The sequence below is a fragment of the Maniola jurtina genome, chromosome 11 (assembly GCF_905333055.1).
Source record: "Maniola jurtina chromosome 11, ilManJurt1.1, whole genome shotgun sequence".
Taxonomy (NCBI): domain Eukaryota; kingdom Metazoa; phylum Arthropoda; class Insecta; order Lepidoptera; family Nymphalidae; genus Maniola; species Maniola jurtina.
The window spans coordinates 13,084,634-13,103,572 of NC_060039.1; the positions used below are offsets into that span (position 1 = coordinate 13,084,634).

Consider the following 18,939-nt stretch of genomic DNA (forward strand, 5'->3'; position numbering starts at 1 on the left):
GGATATCATGGAGCAGTAGGCAACTTGAAGACCTTGACTATGCGGATGACATTGTTCTCATATCAGATTGACTCGAATACATTAAGTCCAAATCAAAATACCTACAAGACAAAGTTCCTTAACTGGTCTGCCGATAACCACAAAGAAAACAGTGAAGATGAGGATAAGTTCTACTGCTTCAGAACCATTTTATTTAGAAGACAAACCAATTAAACAGGTGGAGGAGTTCTATAACCTCGGTAGCATCATTTCTCCTAGCGGCGGTGCCAAGGCTGATGTCAATAACTGGATTATAAAAGCTAAAGCTCTCTCTGTTTGAATCGCTTGTAAATTCAGTCTTCTTATACAGGTGTGAAACGTGGAAACAACTATATCGCTAATCCACAGAATTCAGGTTTTCCACAATAAGAGTTTCAGTGTTATTCCCCGCATTTTCTGGTCTAACACGATCAGAAATGAGGACTTGTGGTACAAATGCCAGCAACTCCCAGTAAATAAGGAAATAGCTTTGAGGCGATTGTGATTGGATATTTTGCGAAGAGAGGAAGAAAACGTTGCTCAAGCGGCATTTATTGAAACCTGCCTACCTGGCAGCCTGGCGGTCAAATGAGACCTGGTCGAACAACAAACTCCTAGAGGAGGCCCATTGAAGCAGACCTTAAAAGAGTGGAATTCTCGTGGAACCATGTCAAAACAGCAACCAAACGTAGGGAGACCTAGAAAACAACTGCTGCAGCCCTAATATCCAAGAAGGAATGAAAGGACTCCATCATTCTTCTTTACGTTTCGCATATTTTTCTAGATCTTTGTTTAGTTCTTCGTTTTTGTTTGTTTTTTGTGTTTTTAGTCTGCGCTAATTTTTTTTCGCGCGTTTTTTGACTATTTCTTTTCACTATGGTAGTTTCTAAAATCGATATATGATGGTTATTTTTAATATTGAAATACCTCGAGTTGCAAGGATTTTGAATAGTTATTTCTAAATTGCTTGTAACAATATGGGCTACTAATTCAACTGATTAGTTACACAATTTTGGAACAACATTATTTCCTGAAAAATTGATCACCTCCTTCAATTCAACATCATTACCTTCAATTTAAAAACGGAAGGAAAATTACGGTAATGATAGAGCGTAAATGAGGTTTTGGCAGTTTTAATTTTTTAACGTCGTATTTTAAAATGCAATATATATGAACATCAAACTAGATACTTATGTTGTTATTAGTACATGAAAGAAAATAAAATTATTAAGAAAAACTAATTATTTGTCCTAAAATGATGTTGAAGGTAAAGAGTGAAAAGTCGTGCCAAACACCAGTTTTGGCACCAAAAGCGTAAATATTTTTTTTTCTACAAGTGCACGGCCACTTTCCGCAACATGCCTAGATAGGCTGATTAGGACTTAGTACGGGGCAGGGGAGAACGGATGGCAATATGTATACTAGAAGGATATTTTGGAGGTGCCATCTCAGTTGCAGGTAATGACTTTTTTTCTGTGCCAAACATTTGTTATTTTTTTATGACGTAATTAAATGATTCGTACGTGTAAAAATGCATTTTAATTGCTTCTCAGGATGTATATAATAATATGTGAAAAACTCGAGCTCGTTTAAAACCGTCTTCTTTGAAAATCATAGCGATTTTCCCTGAGACTCCTGTTTTACCCGTAGAAGGAGGTGAGTTTTTAATATCAAAAATATTATTTCTGAAGTAACCTTTGTAGTTACAATTTTGAATTTTGGGGCACCCGTAGCTGAATATACAAGAGTTCTTTTGTAATGCAATTCTCATCTGTAACTTCATTCATTATTTTTTTATTTGACCTGATATGTGATTTGCGCCAAATCTGAGAATCACCGAAAAGACAGACGCTTCGGTGTAGATAGGATAGATAATGGCTGAATTAAAAACAACATATAAGCGTGAATTGTCATCGAAATATATTCAGAATATTATTGTAAATTGAACAATTGAAAAGAGCAACCGCCGAGTTTCTTGCTGGTTCTTCTCGGTAGGAACGGCATTCCGAACCAGTGGTAAATTATTTGACGATTCAACAGCACTTGTAAAAGTTTATTTGAATAAAAATCTATTCTATTCTATTCTATATAAATACTTCTATTTTACTTTTTTTATTGTGTTTAACTATAGTTTTTGTGCTCCTAGCGTGGATACAATGGGCTCAAACAACCACCCTATTTCCACCCTATATGGACATTAAAGTTCGCTAAATAGATCAGTCGCGATATGATCCTTGACTTTCCTTGAATGTTTCTGAGAGAAACTTTAAATAAAATGCTTATTAATTCTGGAAAATTAAGACATAGAAAAATAAGTTTTGATTTTAATATATTTCATTTAATAAATATGTATGTTACTCAAATTCTAACATATCTGAAACCACTGAAGAACATGAAAATCATTTTAAATAATAAGGTGTTAATATTATTGCACGTATTTTTGTTTCACGCGTCTCGAATTTTGATCGCTTAGTCTCGTGTTTTGGGCCACAGCATAGAAAGTTAGCACGGTCGCATAGAGACAGGGCGTCGCGTCGTCGGTTGGCTTAATTGGCCTTTAGTTTAATAGTGATTTTGTCTTCGCCAGTCTGACTAGTGACTACATGTACGCAGTACGAGTTTAAGAATTACAATCAAGTCCATTGGAAGTATAAATTCCAAAGATTTCTATCACTTTAAGATAAAAATAAAAGTATGATAAAAATATTCCATAGCATCATCATAGCGCAAAGATAGCAATATTCGAGCAGTTCCTTATGAGTATTTTAAAGCAAAACCAACCATCTAATTCCGTGCCACTGGTTCGGATGCTCTGCACAAATTCCTGCTTGAATGAAGCATAATATTTTGAGTTAGAGCTTGAATATGTAACGTTTCCAAGAAAAATATGGCGCAATGTGAAAAAATCTGTCATAAAACGAATGTATGAAGACTGTCTTATTATGACTCGTAGTACCTCGCTATCTTATTTCAATTTCAACGCTCCATTGATTGCAGATGTCGGGAGCGGTCTTCTTTTGCAGCCACGAGTGATAGAGACGACTGGATGTCACCCCTTTCAGGTGGGAAGGGGACAGGTGATATTTTTCTACGGGGAGACGAAAATATCGAAAAAAGTTATCGCATCAAAGTCTCCGCGTCCGTAAAGGTCTCATTAAAAGTGCTTTTGTGAAAGAATTCTTTCCAATTTATAAGGCAGTAAGCGGTAGATTGGTTGGAAAGTAAATAACGACATTCTCTGTTGTTTAACGCGGGATGCACACATGCAGTTTTTACGCTGCGTTTTGGCTGGTCAATCAAATTGTTAGATTATAAAACTAGCCAGACTATGAATTGTACACTATTTTGCAGTAGAACTGATAGATTCGGAAAAGTATGTGTACAAAACAGTACTCTATGTGTGTTTGGGTAAGCGTACTAGCTGAATCAAAAACATAGTTTAATTTTAACTTCATGTAAAAAAAGTAAAATCTGGTGTTATTTACAAAATAATAGAATATATTATAATAGAAATATCTTTATTCGAAGCAACACATTTATTTTACAAATTTTTAAACTACCATTTGCTTAGTTTCAGTTTTGTTACGTTACCTATATTCATACAAATCCATATTGATATCATAAAATACATGAAAGTGTGTCTCTTTGTCTGTCTGCTGTTACCTTTTCCAGACTCATCCACTCAACCAATTTTGACGAAGTTTGGTACATAAATAGGTGGCATTCAGAAAACGCACGCTGCTACCTTTATCCCATAAGCCATTAAACCCTCACAAGATTTTTAAACATTTAAATCTACATAGGCAAAGTTGCGGGCATCAGCTAGTAAGTAATCCGCATACCTATGCCTACTTAGGTATGCACTATACGCACAATAGCTCTGACTTACACGTGAGATCAGCTGTCAGACATATATCTATTGAAGTTTGTAAGCCGCACGGTTAAAGCTACAGATGTGTACATAGCCTAAGCGACCTCTGCAGTTCGCCGGGTTAGGTTGTACACTTGTTAGTGCCAAGACTGCCAAGCTCGTCCATATCGTATTTATTATTGGGAAAGAGGAAAGGTATCGAATTTTCTGGAATTTTCGAAACACGGACAATTGGAGTTTCCTTCGCAACAGACACGATTGTTGTATTCTTTATCGTAGTTACCTTTGGCTGTTTCGGGATTTTTGAAGATTCTTTCCTTTTTAGATAGGAATGTAATGTTTTGAGTTAAATTGGAATGTAGAGTTTAATATAAACCGTAATCCATTTTTTTTATGTTGTTTGTATTATTGTTTAATTTAATTTATTTATTCATACATGTTGAATTGGTTTTGTTGGGTTTGAAGTCTGTTCTACTGTAACACAGGCAACAGTGAATTTTTGTATAAATGTAAGTGCAAGATTTCTTAATAAATTGATTCGATTTGAGTGTTTTACTATAATTGAATGATTTTGTTGAAAAATCTAAAGTGACTAAACATAAACATTTTGAGTTAGGCCTTTAAAGTTTTTCCGAATTCAAAAGCAAAATATGCCACAGTGTGGTTAAAATCCATACTTATTAAGTTCGTTGGTTTGCCCTTCAATCTGTATGTCTTGTAGTTAAAGATCTGAAGAGACATAGTTACAGTTAGTACATAGGAAAGTGACATAGGTTACTTTTTATACCAGAAACCATAGAGTTCTCTAGAGTTCATGAAATATTCAAGCAAAACTCCACGCAGACAAAGTAGCGGACTTTCTCTTGACTTTTATGATGTATTTTTACAATTAATTTACCAACACTATCATTATTAGACGTCCTCTGGTGGGCTTTCATAATTAGTACTAGTTTTAATTATTCAAAACCGCTAGTTAGCGCTTTCTCCAATTCTATATCAATGCTAGACCAGTAATTACCTACTGAACATAGCCTAAGATTTCTATAGACACAATTTTCTCATCAATGAAAATATCTACCCAGGTATAAAAAGGTAAAAAGGGTCGTGTTTTAAATTGAGCCATGCCATTGACAGGCACCGGAACTCCATCTTAAGTTCTGAAAGGAATTTACATTTTTCACTTTTCCCAACATCTGCGGACCAAAAATTTTGGTCGAAAACTAGTTGGCGTTGCCGTGAAGTTAAATAAAATTTCATCTTGGCTATTCAGTGAGAACTTTCAACGTCTTATGAACTCGGTCCAGTGTTAAGATATTCGTCACTTTTGAGCCTTTCGTATAATGTTAGAGTGTTGAAATAAAGTTGGTAATTGCACTAGTTATTTTCTTGAGAATTATCTCAATACAAAAAAGTCGTAAAGCAATCCACCTCTTTCTAGAGAAGCTCCTAAAATGCCTACGTCTCTACGAATGTGACGCGTTGCATCGTAGAGATTATAATATGAAAATAATGTCCAATAATATCAATAAAAGAGCTTACCAATAATACAAGCACGATATAAATATGAACATATGATATGTCAATTTACGACCCAAAAGCAAAGACATTATAATTCTTTTTCATAAGCAAAAGCACGATCGTATTCTTTCTCAATACCTTTTGTTCGAATAATGATTAAATGTTTAGTACATAGAACAGCTTTTACTGAAGTTATATCATTGCCGCTTAGTTCGAATAATGATTAAGTGTTTAGTATATATTTTGAGAACAGCTTTTTACTGAAGTTTCACCATTAACAGGGATCTCTCCGTCACTTACTCCATACAATCGTAGTTCCAATTTCATTTGAATACTAAGCAACCAAAGTCCATGAAATTTTGCAGACATATTCTAGAAACTAATATCTGGGCCTGTTATGTTTTAGAGTTTTCTAAAAATATGTAGTTTCAAAATTACAGGGGCTCAAAGATTTGTATGTGAATTTTTAAGACCGCGTCACTTTGAAACCGAATATTTTAACAGAAATCTGGAAACCACATGCATAGATATTAGTTTCTAGAATATGTCTGCAAAATTTCATGGACTTTGGTTGCTTAATATTCAAATGAAATTGGAACTAGGTTTGTATGGAGTGAGTGACGGAGAGACCCCTAGCCGTGTCAATGACGCGTATTTTTCGCACAATCTGTCAAGTCAGAGTTAAAAGACGGGCAGGTACATGAACTAAGGACACGACATTATTTTTTTATTATGAGCCACGAGCAAAAATGTACTTATTTCTCGCTCCGTTGGGCTGAAAACGTGACATAGCGTGGAGGCGTCGCGCCTATGCGAGACGCTACGAGCCACGAGTAGGTATATTGCGATATTTACGAGGTGCTGTACTCGATATCTCAACCTCTTCAAATTACGGTCACTGGGTTTTATTTGGGGAATAAAACAACGGAGCTGTCGCCTTGAAAATATTACCCAAAGTGTTTTTGCTGCTTTGAGGGTCGGTTAAATGCCTTTTTTGTTTTAAATAGCTGAAACCGGAAATTCTCTGACTTCTGTGACGAAAAATATTAAAATCGATCCAAATTTTACGGTTCTGTACCTCAAAAGGTAAAACGGAACGCTTATAGGATCACTTTGGTGTCTGTCTGTCTGTCTGTCTGTCAGTCCGTCTGTCGTGTCTGTCAAGAAAACCTATATGGTACTTCCCATGATTGACCTAGAATCATGAAAGGCAGGTAAGTAGGTCTTATAGCACAAGTAAACAAATAGATCCGAATTATTATCACACAAAAAAAAAAAATTGAAATGTGTTCACGAAAAATTTAATTCACCAAATCACATATAGATGGCGCAGACCATTCTTGACTTGCAGAGTACTAGATAAAGGTATTAGGTAGGTATATCTTGTACGACGCTACGGAACCCTTCGTGTGCGAGTCCGACTCGCACTTGACCATATTTTTTACTGTTTTTAAGTTAGGTTACATGTCTTTTTGTTTTAAATAGCTGAAACCGAAAATTCTTACTTCTTTGATGTGGAAATTCATGTAATATTTCAAACTGGACTCACGTGATTAGTCGGACTATGCCCGACTTGTTTCGAAGCCCTCCGGGGTGCTTTTTCAATGCACCTCTGCTCGCGATGCGATTCTAAAGAGACTACAGTAAACTACTTTCTGCCTGTCCCTATCCAAATTCTTTCTTTACATCCATAAGGTGAAAATTCCTCTTTCCTAATTCGAACAGCTAGGATATGGAACGCCCTTCCGGCGTCAGTTTTCCCTTCCACCTATAATATGGGTACCTTCAAGTCAAGAGTGAATAGGCAACTTCTAGGCAAGCGCGCTCCATCTTAGGCTGCATCATCACTTGCTAGCAGGTCTGATTGCAGCCAAGCGCTAGTCTATATAATTAAAAAAAAACGTATTTTTGTAGTATGTATTTTTTCAAAATCAATAAAAATAAATGAATAAATAAATATGTATCCATATATTTTAGTGAAATTTGTCAACCTTTAATCAACACATTTCCCGTCACCGTGTCACGAAATTAGTCACAGCCTAACGAGGCGCAGTGTCGTTAGCTGGAAAACGGCTGTATGATGCTCCGGTGACAAAGGGCCCTAACGATGTGCGCCAGAACACGGCCACTGAAACTTTATCACTCTGAGGCGCCATCAAAGTCAAATTCAAAAAATTTGTCACTTTGAGCAAGCATCGCCTTGATTATCGAAAAAAAAACTAGGGGTTTCTTCACGCTGCAGACTTGCGCCGCCTGAACTCAGCGGCTTTCTGGGAGTCGTTTGAAGTCATCTGTCCACGTACTGGGAGGCCTATCAACGCTGTGCCTTCCGATGCCATTCCAGCTACACGGGACTTCAAGGTCTATAAAGGTTTTTCTATTGGCTCTGCCTATTGCATTGCATTGCGCTTATGCAGTTCAAATTTATCAGTTCATCGTCACAGGTTGTCTCAGCGAATCTAACAATCCAAGACCTAACGCTTACTTAACAAGCTCAAGTAATTTAAGATCAACTAAGGGTATAATTATTATAGTCATTATAGTTAGTGCTTTACTAAATGATTATGTATCGCTCGGGTATCAAAGAGGGATTAATGAAGTGTGCGCGGTGTAACATGAGAGCTTTGAGGTGTACTTACTTCGTTAATTATGATTGTTAGTAGAGCTTTTAAGCACTTTTTTTGGGGTAAAATAATAAACAAAGTACCTACTAAAGTTCCACATCTAAATATTTTATACAATAATGTCTTACGGCTCCCTACTAATCCAAAAATCACTTTCCCCGACGAGATGCAAAATCTAAGAACAAAATAGTATTGGAATGCAAAATGAAATGAAATGAAAATCTTTTTCCCATTTCAAAATTTTAACTTTAGTGTAGCGGTAAATCGTTTGTTAAAATTGAGATGAACAGCTCTTATACCTAGTTTTTTTTTAAAAGTGGGTATGACACGCAAACAGACGAACAGACGGGTAACAAGTGTAAATTAAAAATTTATAACACCCCCGACAAGTGAAAGTTACAGTAACTAGAAAAGAGCTGATAACTTTCAAACGGCTGAACCGATTTTCTTGAATTATAGCTAAGAACACTCTCGATCAAGCTACCTTTCAAACAAAAAAAACTAAATTAAAATCGGTTCATTAGTTTAGGAGCTACGATGCCACAGACAGATACACAGATACACAGACACACAGATACACACGTCAAACTTATAACACCCCTCTTTTTGGGTCGGGGGTTAAAAAGACTGGATATAACTATACGGGATCTCTTTTCTTAGATTTTACGCATAGCATCGTACTGGAAACATTTCGGTGGTGGATACAGTTAATCTCATTGTAAAACCCCACATCTATACCCTGTTGTTACCCTTTGAACACCTGAAGTTCGCGCCTATATTTACCGTTCCCCCTCCTCCCCTTTGCTTGTTGACCACGCGTCCGTGCGTGAAAAGGTCGGACCGCTCGAACCACAGAGGTTGCTGTAATATACCTACTCTAAAATAGGAATCGGCATTTAGCTGAGAATTCAACCTACCGACCTATAAAGCTTTTGCCTTTGCGGAAATAGTATGTTAGTCCTACTTATTTATATTATAAATGCGAAAGTGTGTCTGTCTGTCTGCTACCTTTTAACGGCCCAACAGTTTAACCGATTCTGACGAAATTTGGTACAGGGTTAGCTTATATCTCGGGGACGGACAAAGGCTATTTTTTATCCCGGAAAATCAAAGAGATCCCAAAAACCCATCCGTTTAATCGATTTGTATGAAATTTGGTACCGAGGTAGCTTGCGTCCCTGTAATTGACATAGGCAACATTTTATCCCGAAAAATCCAACAGTTCCCACGGGATCTTTAAAAACCTAAATACACGCGGACGAAGTCGCGGGTATCCTCTAGTTTCATATAAATCGGTTAAGTGGATGAGTTTTTAGGAATCCCTTGGGAATTCTTCAATTTTCCGGGATAAAAAGTAGCCTATGTCCGTCCCCGGGATATAAGCTAACCCTGTACTAAATTTCGTCAGAATCGGTTAAACTGTTGGGCCGTGAAAAGGTAGCAGACAGACAGACACACTTTCGAATTTATAATATTAGTATGAATAACATGACAAAGTACAATTCACTTCTGTCGATCCCATATCACTTCATGGTTTTTGTATTTAAACCTCTTTTAATTCCCTTTTGTCCAGTTCCATCCTGAATTCGGCGTGTACATTTACACTGTCCCACCTCGCTAGTTGGCGACGCGGCCGAGCGTGGCGACAGCGTGCCGCAGACCGCATAGAGGTCACTGTTACCTACAAAACACTAAATGCATTCCCCGAACTGCAAACCCCACCTAGACACTTTTGGGGAACAATTCAAACTTACTTTATCATCCCATGGATAGTTTGGTTTATGGTACGAACCTATATTTAACCTATATTATATCACTGCCAATATTATAAATACACAAGTGTAAATTAAAAATTTATAATACCCCCGACAAGTGAAGGTTACAGTAACTAGAAAAGAGCTGATAACTTTCAAACGGCTGAACCGATTTTCTTGGATTATAGCTAAGAACACTCTCGATCAAGCCACCTTTCAAACAAAAAAACTAAATTAACATCGGTTCATTAGCTACGATGCCACAGACAGATACACAGATACACACTTCAAACTTATAACACCCCTCTTTTTGGGTTGGGGATTAAAAAGACGATCACAAATATTTATTGGAAATAAATATTTGTGATATGATGTGTGTAGGTTACACACATTCTTATTTAAAAATAAAAGTTTGAAAAAAAGAAAAAAAACCTTCACTCAAAATATATACGTCAAGACTGTTTTTGTTATCATTGTTTATTTTATGTTGTTGTGAGAAAAAATTAAAACTAAATTTTTACGAAGGAACTCGTGTCGTTTAATTATTTTATCATCGACGCACGGAGGATTCCTTTAATGTGAATGAAGGAGTGTATGCGAGTGAGAGTGAGAGAGTAGGTATTAATGAGTGAATAATTACTAAGATACGAATTACAATTTTTGATCTGGGCCTAGTAGAGAGTAGACGCCCACTGATAATAATAAAATTGTTTAGGTAAAGATTGTTTCTTAAAATATCTTATGTTTCCTATGAATAGAGTCCAATAGCGGCCGCATAAAGCGTTGACTAAAGTCAATAAAACGTCTATGAAAACCAAGGTGACGTAGTTTGCTAGCTACATTTTAGCCAATGATGAGAGAGTATCAGCCTTTTGCAAGAATTTTTGAAAAAATCAAAGAGGAAAAGAAGAACGCTGAAAGGTCGGCGGTTAAAATCCCACCGTTGCACTATTGTCGTAACTACTGCTAGCACAAGTTTTACGCTTAGTTGGAGTGGAAAGGGATTCCCCTTTATTAGTCAGGACTAACATGGCTAATATTCTTTTAAAAAAAAGTGCAACTTTACACTGCAGCTGTTAAACTTTGTCATATCTACTAGGCATGCAAGAACATACTAGAGAGAATAGGAGCAATATCAAACAAAACATCTAAGAACATGCGAAGGAAATCAAATACCACGTCTAAGATTTTGTTTGTCATCTGAGACGGAATTGTGGGCTCTGACTAGTTCAGCACAGACAGAATTCATCACGTAATCGAATGCACGGTACTCCCTAAGGGCTCGCTCCTCCAAGGCAATTTGCATCGACTGGGAGTATACGCTGTTCAATATTTTACGTGGATGGCGGAATATACAGGTAGAGGTGTGTGGAAAATGATTTTCTTTGCAAATTTGGAAGTGTCATAAAGGTTATTTTATATTTACGCTCTTTTAAAATATGGGACCTTTTGTTTTCGTCGGCATTGCGCTCTCGATGGTTCATGATGAAGTCCAAGATGGAATAAAAGTAAACGCTGAGTTTCCATTATCCATAATGTTCTCAAAGGTGTGTGAAGTCTACCAATCCGCACTTAGCCTGCGCGGTAGAGTATGATTGAAGCCCTTCTTATTCTGAGAGGAAACCCGTATTCTTCTGTTCTACGGGGTATTCCCGTACCCGTATAGATGAATGAATGAATGAAATCCATTTAAACCAGAAGAAACCCTAAATTGATTCCCCATAAATTATTATTCCTAAAACTTAATTCCCTGAAAAAAATTAATTAAAAAGATTAACTTCAAGTGCAGAAAGTGACATTATTACGTCGTAAAAGAAGTCACAATGATTTGAATGGGAGCGGAGCGGAGCGGTGGCGGAGGGAGGCAAAGAAGCCAAGGAGGTCTTTGTGTCAAAACGTCAACTTTATTAAGAGCGGGGAAATTTATAATTGCCGGCAGAACAATGTAATTCTTAGGGCACTAGCACAATGTTCAGTTACGGCATCAGGTATTGCCTTGATCGCGACAGCTTTTTCGACAGCGACAGAGATTTATCGTACTGAACGTTTTTGCTCATTTGTGATACGAACCGCTAAGTTGTGGAATACTCTTCCGGCGTTTGTGTTTAATAAATACCAAGTATAACCTAAATAGCTAGGCAAGAGTGAATAGGCATTTTCTAAGCAAGCGAACTCCAACCGAGATCTCATTCATTGGTTTTTATTAAGCGAGATTGTCGTCAGGCGCAAGCTGATCTCCAATCTACACTTCTACACTATTATAATATTATAAAGAAGTACAGTTGTGTATCAAGGCATACATCATTATGCTGAAATATATACAAAAGGTAGGTATACTAAGGCCCTAAGCTTTATAATTGCCGACAGAACAATGTGATTCTTAAAGATGTAGCAAAAAATAGGCCCATCTGATCCGGGGACCTCCGAGTTCACGCTCCGCTGATTTATGTAACGGACAGTCTATTCATCATTTTTGATATATTTATACTATATTTTATTTTGCGTAAAAAGCTTCGACCGCTCGACCTCCAGTTTATGTAAGGCTAAAAGCTTGTTTGTTTGGGGCACACTATACAATATTTACTGTAAGTTTGAACACAAAACAATTACTAAACACTCAGTTTGTAATCAACACGTAGGTATAGTAGATTTTTAATACATGATAATTATGATGTAATTTGTAGAAAATAGATTTACTTGATGACTCGACACGGCTTCACGTGATGGGCCTATTTTTAATTAAATTGAAATACCTATAACTATAATATGTGATGTCCTAATAATTATTGTATAGTTAAGTACCTGAAATCGCTTGAAATCTTATGAAAAGTTTAAACATTTAATTTAGTTCCTTCACAGTCAACGGCGGTATGCGTCTTTGTTTTACAATAATATTTTGTGAAGTAAATAGAGATGGGCAAAGCAAAGAAACTGCTTGTTAAATAAAAAATTTGAATTTTTCTACTAAATAATTAGCGTTTAGTTTCAGTTTGAAATTAGTGAAAGCGTTTAGTGATAGCAGCTGAAATATTTTAATGTTAAAATTACCCAAATGTAGGCTCAGACCAAATTAGACACATTCGCAAATATTATGAAGAAAAAGTGATGTATAAAAAAATGGTTAATAATACATTTTAGTAGATATACAGTACACAAATCATAAACTACCAATACGCGAATTTCATATCAACATAAAAAATATAAACCTTTAGAAATTGTAACAAAGATTTAGTTCGTTCATTCGTGTACGAGGCCCTCCGAATTGAAGTACAATAGACACTGATGGCTGGGAAAGGAATCGTACATCGAAAATAAAATCTATTCGGAAAGGGAAAGTAAGATTGATCTGGAAAGTTGTACGGAGTTGTGTAAGTTGTGTGTACTTACGTGGCTTTTACAGTAGGCATACCTATCTGAGATTATAGATGAGTGTCTATAATCTCAATAATATGTATTGTGAATCTATAAAAGGAAAATGTGACTAACGGACTGATTTATCAACGCACAACTCAAACTACTGCATGCTATGCTATTTCTCACTAGCTGATGCCCGCCACTTCGTTCGCGTGGATGTAGGTTTTTAAAATTCCCGTAGGAACTCTTTGATTTTCCGGGATAAAAAGTAGCCTATGTGCTAATCCAGGGTATAATCTATCTCCATTCTAAATTTCAGCACAATCCGTCTAGTAGTTTTTGCGTGAAGGAGTAACAAACATACACACACACACACACACGCATACAAACTTTCTCCTAGTGTGATGTGATGCAGATAGTATACGTACACATTAGCTAAGAAAGAATTTTAAAAATTTCAACCCCTAAAGCGATCTACCACGCGAACGAAGTTGCGGGCATAAGCTAGTAATAAATAATTACTCAAGCAAGATAATCACACTATGACACTTAATATTATAAAGGCGAAAGTTTGCGTGCGTGCGTGCGTGTGTGTCTGTGTCTGTGTGTGTGTGTGTGTGTGTGTGTGTGTGTGTGTGTGTGTGTGTGTGTGTGTGTGTGTGTGTGTGTGTGTGTGTCCACGCGGGCGAAGTCGCGAGCATCGGCTAGTGGCGGTATAAATGAAAGAATCATCAACAATTTGGTATTTTTGACGAGTTTTATCGTACACCGTATTGGTTCCGTATAAAAGCTACGGCCTATAATATAAATCAATATTATTGAATGTTTCTTCAACCGCAGGAATGAAAGAATGGGCGCAAATTTGGTGAATTTCGGCGCAACTTGTCGAATTTCACGGTATATGGTTAGCTTCGTATAAGTTTTTAGTTGGGGTATGCGATGCGCGCGGAATATATTCCCAATCGTGTTCGCATGAGCGAAGCATCTCACAGATTGATATTTGATCCCCAACATCAAGCCCGATCCGCGCCTCAGGCGAGCTACAGACTAACTTGCGTGCAGAGATACAGTGCAAACAAGCTTTGATGCCCACGACTTTGCCTCCTCTTTTCTAATCCGAACCGCTAGGATATGGAACGCCCTTCCGGCATCAGTTTTCCCTTCCACCTATAATATGGGTACCTTCAAGTCAAGAGTGAATACGCAACTTCTAGGCTAGCGCGCTCTATCTTAGGCTGCCAAGCGCTAATATATATATTTAAAAAAAAAAAACCGGCCAATTGCGAGTTAGACACGCGCATTGAGGATTCCGTACTTGGGTATTTTTTTCAACATTTTGCACGATAAATCAAAAGCTATTATTCATAAAAATAAATAAAAATCTGTTTTAGAATGTACAGGTAAAGCCCTTTCATATGATACCCCACTTGGTATAGTTATCTTACTTTGAATATTGAAACACATTTTTTTTTTAATTATGTGACCACAAATTCGCGGTTTTCAGATTTATTCCTGTACTTGTGCTATAAGATCTATCTACCTGCCAAATTTCATGATTCTATGTCAACGGGAAGTACCCTATAGGTTTCTTGACAGACACGACGGACAGACAGACAGAAAACAAAGTGATCCTATAAGGGTTCGTTTTTCCTTTTGAGGTACAGAACCCTAAAAATCCTCTGAAAATTCTTTGAATTTACTTACTAAATGAATGTTATATACCTACTTATTGCTTTTGTATTATTATTTAGCTTATTGTTAATTATAAGTTTCTTCAGCAGCCAAACTTAAACATTAGAAACTACCCTTACTTCGATATTCTTCAGCGATCATCCTTTTAGCTTACCTGAAACAAAGATTGAATTATGTGTAAATATAACAGTTTTGTACCAGGAACGATAATATAATCATGATAGAAGTGGTGACGGGCTTGTGGTTAAGATGTCGGCCTTGTTCTTTACCAGCGGAAAAAAGGCTTTAATCTCTGGCACACGTTTCAAATTTTTCGGAAATATATGAGTCCTAAGCAATAACTTTAACAGTGAAGGAAAACATATTAAAGACACTACATGTTTGAAAGTTCTTCATAGTGTTTTGGTTAAGTCTGCCAATTCACACTTGTACAAGGAGGTGGACTATGGCTTAAGAGGGGTCTCTCCGTCACTCGCTTCATACAAACGTAGTTTCAATTTCATTTGAATATTAAGCAACCAAAGTCCATGAAATTTTGCAGATATATTCTAGAAACTAATATCTATGTTTGTGGTTTTCCAGATTTCTGTTAAAATATTCAATTTCAAAGTTACGCGGTCTGAAAAATTTACATACAAATCTTTGAGCCCCTGTAATTTTAAAACTACATATTTTTAGAAAAATCTAAAACACCACAGACACAGATATTAGTTTCCAGAATATGTCTGCAAAATTTCATGGACTTTTGTTGCTTAATATTCAAATGAAATTGGAACTACGATTGTATGAAGCGAGTGACGGAGAGAGCCCTGTTAAGCCATTTTCATTCTGAGAGGAGACCCGTGAGTTGAGTAGAAGCACCGGTGATGGGTTGATGTGATGTTGATAATGTAATGATGTTTCAACACGATATATCTTCATTAAAATTACAAGAAAAAAATCAGTCTCATAGCAAAAATATTATAATATCATTAAATAGGAAAGAGGCCCTAAAAAAAGGAGGCTTTTACCGATATTATAATAAAATCTTTACAACCTCGGTAATTTTTACCGTAAACTTTTACGATACAAAGACGTAAAAAATTACTCAGGGGACGGCTAATCATAATAACTATTAAGAATTTGGCAAAATTGCTGGATAATTTCGAAATTATTCTCTTTATTAGATTATTTATTATTCGGCCTTCCGGTACGATGCCGTGAAGAATCCAAAGGGGTATGGGTTTTTTATAAAAACTGCCATATCCCTTCCAGGTTAGCCCTTCTTATACTGTATCATCACTAACCACCAGGTGAGATTGCAGTCAAGGGCTAACTTGTATTTGAATTTTAAAAAAATGCTCTCGACTTCGGCAGCGTGGATATAGGTTTTCTTAAAATCCTATGGGGACTCTTTAATTTTCCGGGATAAAAAGTAGCCTAGGCACGGGGCGGTCCGTCGCCCCGTGCCCAGGCTACTTTGTCCTCTTGGAGGCCAGGGCTCGTGGGAAGGACAATTCCCTCTCCGGGTTCCCATTCTCAACATCCTCGGCATTGCTCGCCTTCCACCCTCACCCCAACTGGATACCTACTGCAACTATGGCTGAATAGATTTCTTGTGATAGAATAAAATTTTACCATCTCAAAATATTGAATGAAAGGATACTTCCTAAAAGAAAAGACTAAGTCAATATTTTATAGTCGTTGACTTGGAACGTAATTTAGGGTTTCTCCCTCCTTCAGTTACCGTCGACTGCCGATAAAACTCGCCCTTTTTTACAACAATTTTATTGAATATCATTTTAACGATCCAAAAAAGTTTACCTTCTTGTTCGAGGGTCCGGATCGAGTGTAAATTTACTCCAATTTTACTAAAAAACATAACAACGATAACTTTGAAGGTCAGGAGGTCGGTTATGGGCATAAAAAACCTAATATTTCTAGGAGTGATGCTCTACGCAACATCCTTTGCGTACTACTGGATCATTTGGGCAGAAAAATATATGGTGTGCATGGGGTGATTAGTCTTCGTTTGTTGCCATGTTTCCTTGTAACGTTCTAAGTACGACGTACTTTGTACGAAACCAATGTTAATTTAGACTCTTTTCAGCTAAAAGATAACTATCAATTAATAAGCAAAAATAACTTTCCCACATAGCCATGAAATTTATTGTATCTATCAAGGGTATTAAGTCTTCTCCTAGACACGTTTTCGTGTCACTCGTAGAAAGAGTATTTTATTATTATTTTTATACTGCCCTTAAAGCCTCATCAGCAGAAAATCGTTAACTCTTTTTTTACAACTTTACTATTTACTTACTTTCTTAAAGGCTTACTTAGTTAAGAGTAGAAAACTTCATTTATGCTAAAGTATTGATTACAGGCTTTGTATAATATTATGTATATTATTATGGAGTATATTTTGTGATTCATAACTCTACTAATATTTTAAATGCATAAGTTTGTCTGTCTGTTAGCTTTTCATGGCCCACCCTTTAAGCCATTTTGACTTTGATACAGAGATAGCTTGCATCCTGAAGACGGACATAGGATTCTTTTTATTCCGGAGATCTGCGCGCAACGACATCGCGCATTTTTTAAATTCAGTATACGCACGCGCTTGTCCTCAGATTACACCTGATGGAAAAAGATGTTGTGGCCTTAGATGGAACATGTTAACCTAAAAGATGCCAATTCATTAAAGATACCCTGATTGTAATTAGTAGGAAAGATAGATCGCGGAAGAGTATTCCAAAACTTAGCCATGCGTATGAGGAATGATGACGCAAAACGTCATCGTGTATGTTTCAGGTTTATACTGATTCGCATAAGCTGACCGTGTCTCGCAGGTACCCAATACTCATTAAGCTGTGTTTGTTTTGTCCCCCGTTCCGTGCTCCATCAACCATAGTTTAAACATACCTGTTTGCCATTCGCTTTTATTAAAAACCATTGAGCGACACGCATAGGAGAGCGTGTAGACAAAGAGTTTTAGCCCGATTAAAAAACTGTTTACAGGTTAATGTTTTGAATAGTTGTAAGTAGCTGACTTGTCGGCTTCGCATTTATGAGTTGTTTGCTGATACCCGCGACTACGTTTGCGTGGATTTAGTTTTTTAAATCCTGAGGGAACTCTTTGATTTTCAAGGATATAGGTAGTCTATGCAGATGTATGAGTAAGCTGTGTTTGCACCAAATTTTGTTAAAATCGGTTAAACAGATTCATTGCTCAATATGGCATGTCACACAAAATTAAATGCAATCGGCTATTTTTACACAACTGCTCCAATTTTCTGCTGTCATATTTTCAGGGTTCATGCACATATGTGTATGAGTTGGTTTATTCTGCCATAACTTCTAAACGCTTTAACAGATTAGGATGTATGGGGCGTAAGAATCTTTATATCATTTCAAGTGATACTGGCTGTTGTTTTTGAAAAAAAAAAAATTATATGGCGGCTAATTTTCTAATGTGAAAAGTTTTATTTTTAGTTCAAGTTTAGGCAAGCAGTTGTGTTTTTTAATTAAGATTTGTTTTTGCTGGACCGAACGGGCCGGTGCTTTGACAGAAAGGAAAGTTGCATCGTCATCTCTTTAAGAAAACTGCGTTGCTTTTTGATGAAAGCTGGCAACTCCGTCAAATGACGCGACAATTAAGGGCAACGGCCAACATGGCCTTTTATTATTTATTAATTTGTAGCGCCTCAATCACTTCATAGTTAATTAAAGCTATTTACATGTAATTTATTGCTCTTGTGCTCAAACTACTCTTGGAACTCTTTGATTTTACGGGATAAAAACTGCCTATGTGCTAATCCAGGATATTATCTATATCCATTCCAAACAGCCAAATCCGTCTAGTAGTTTTTGCGTGAAGGAGTAACAAACATACACACACACATACACACAAACTTTCACCTTTATAATAGGTATTAGTGTGAAGTTTCCTAAATGTCGTGAACTGTGCAATCGGCGACTGGCATTAGGTGTGGACGCTCACTAACGTAGTACATTGCATTTCGAAATATCTAAGTATTTGTGGTTGATGCATTATGTCGTCTTAGAGGCGAGGTTTGCGGTTCTTAAGATCGTATCAGGTTGGATGTAGTCTGACTGTTTAGAAACGCAA

At 36.7% G+C, this 18,939-nt stretch overlaps 1 protein-coding gene across 7 annotated transcripts in view; it reads right to left on the reverse strand.

The window, feature by feature from the left end:
* The window catches only part of LOC123869656 (CUGBP Elav-like family member 4), an 895,280-nt gene that overhangs the window by 125,078 nt on the left and 751,263 nt on the right, over positions 1–18,939 (reverse strand). The window lies entirely within an intron of this gene.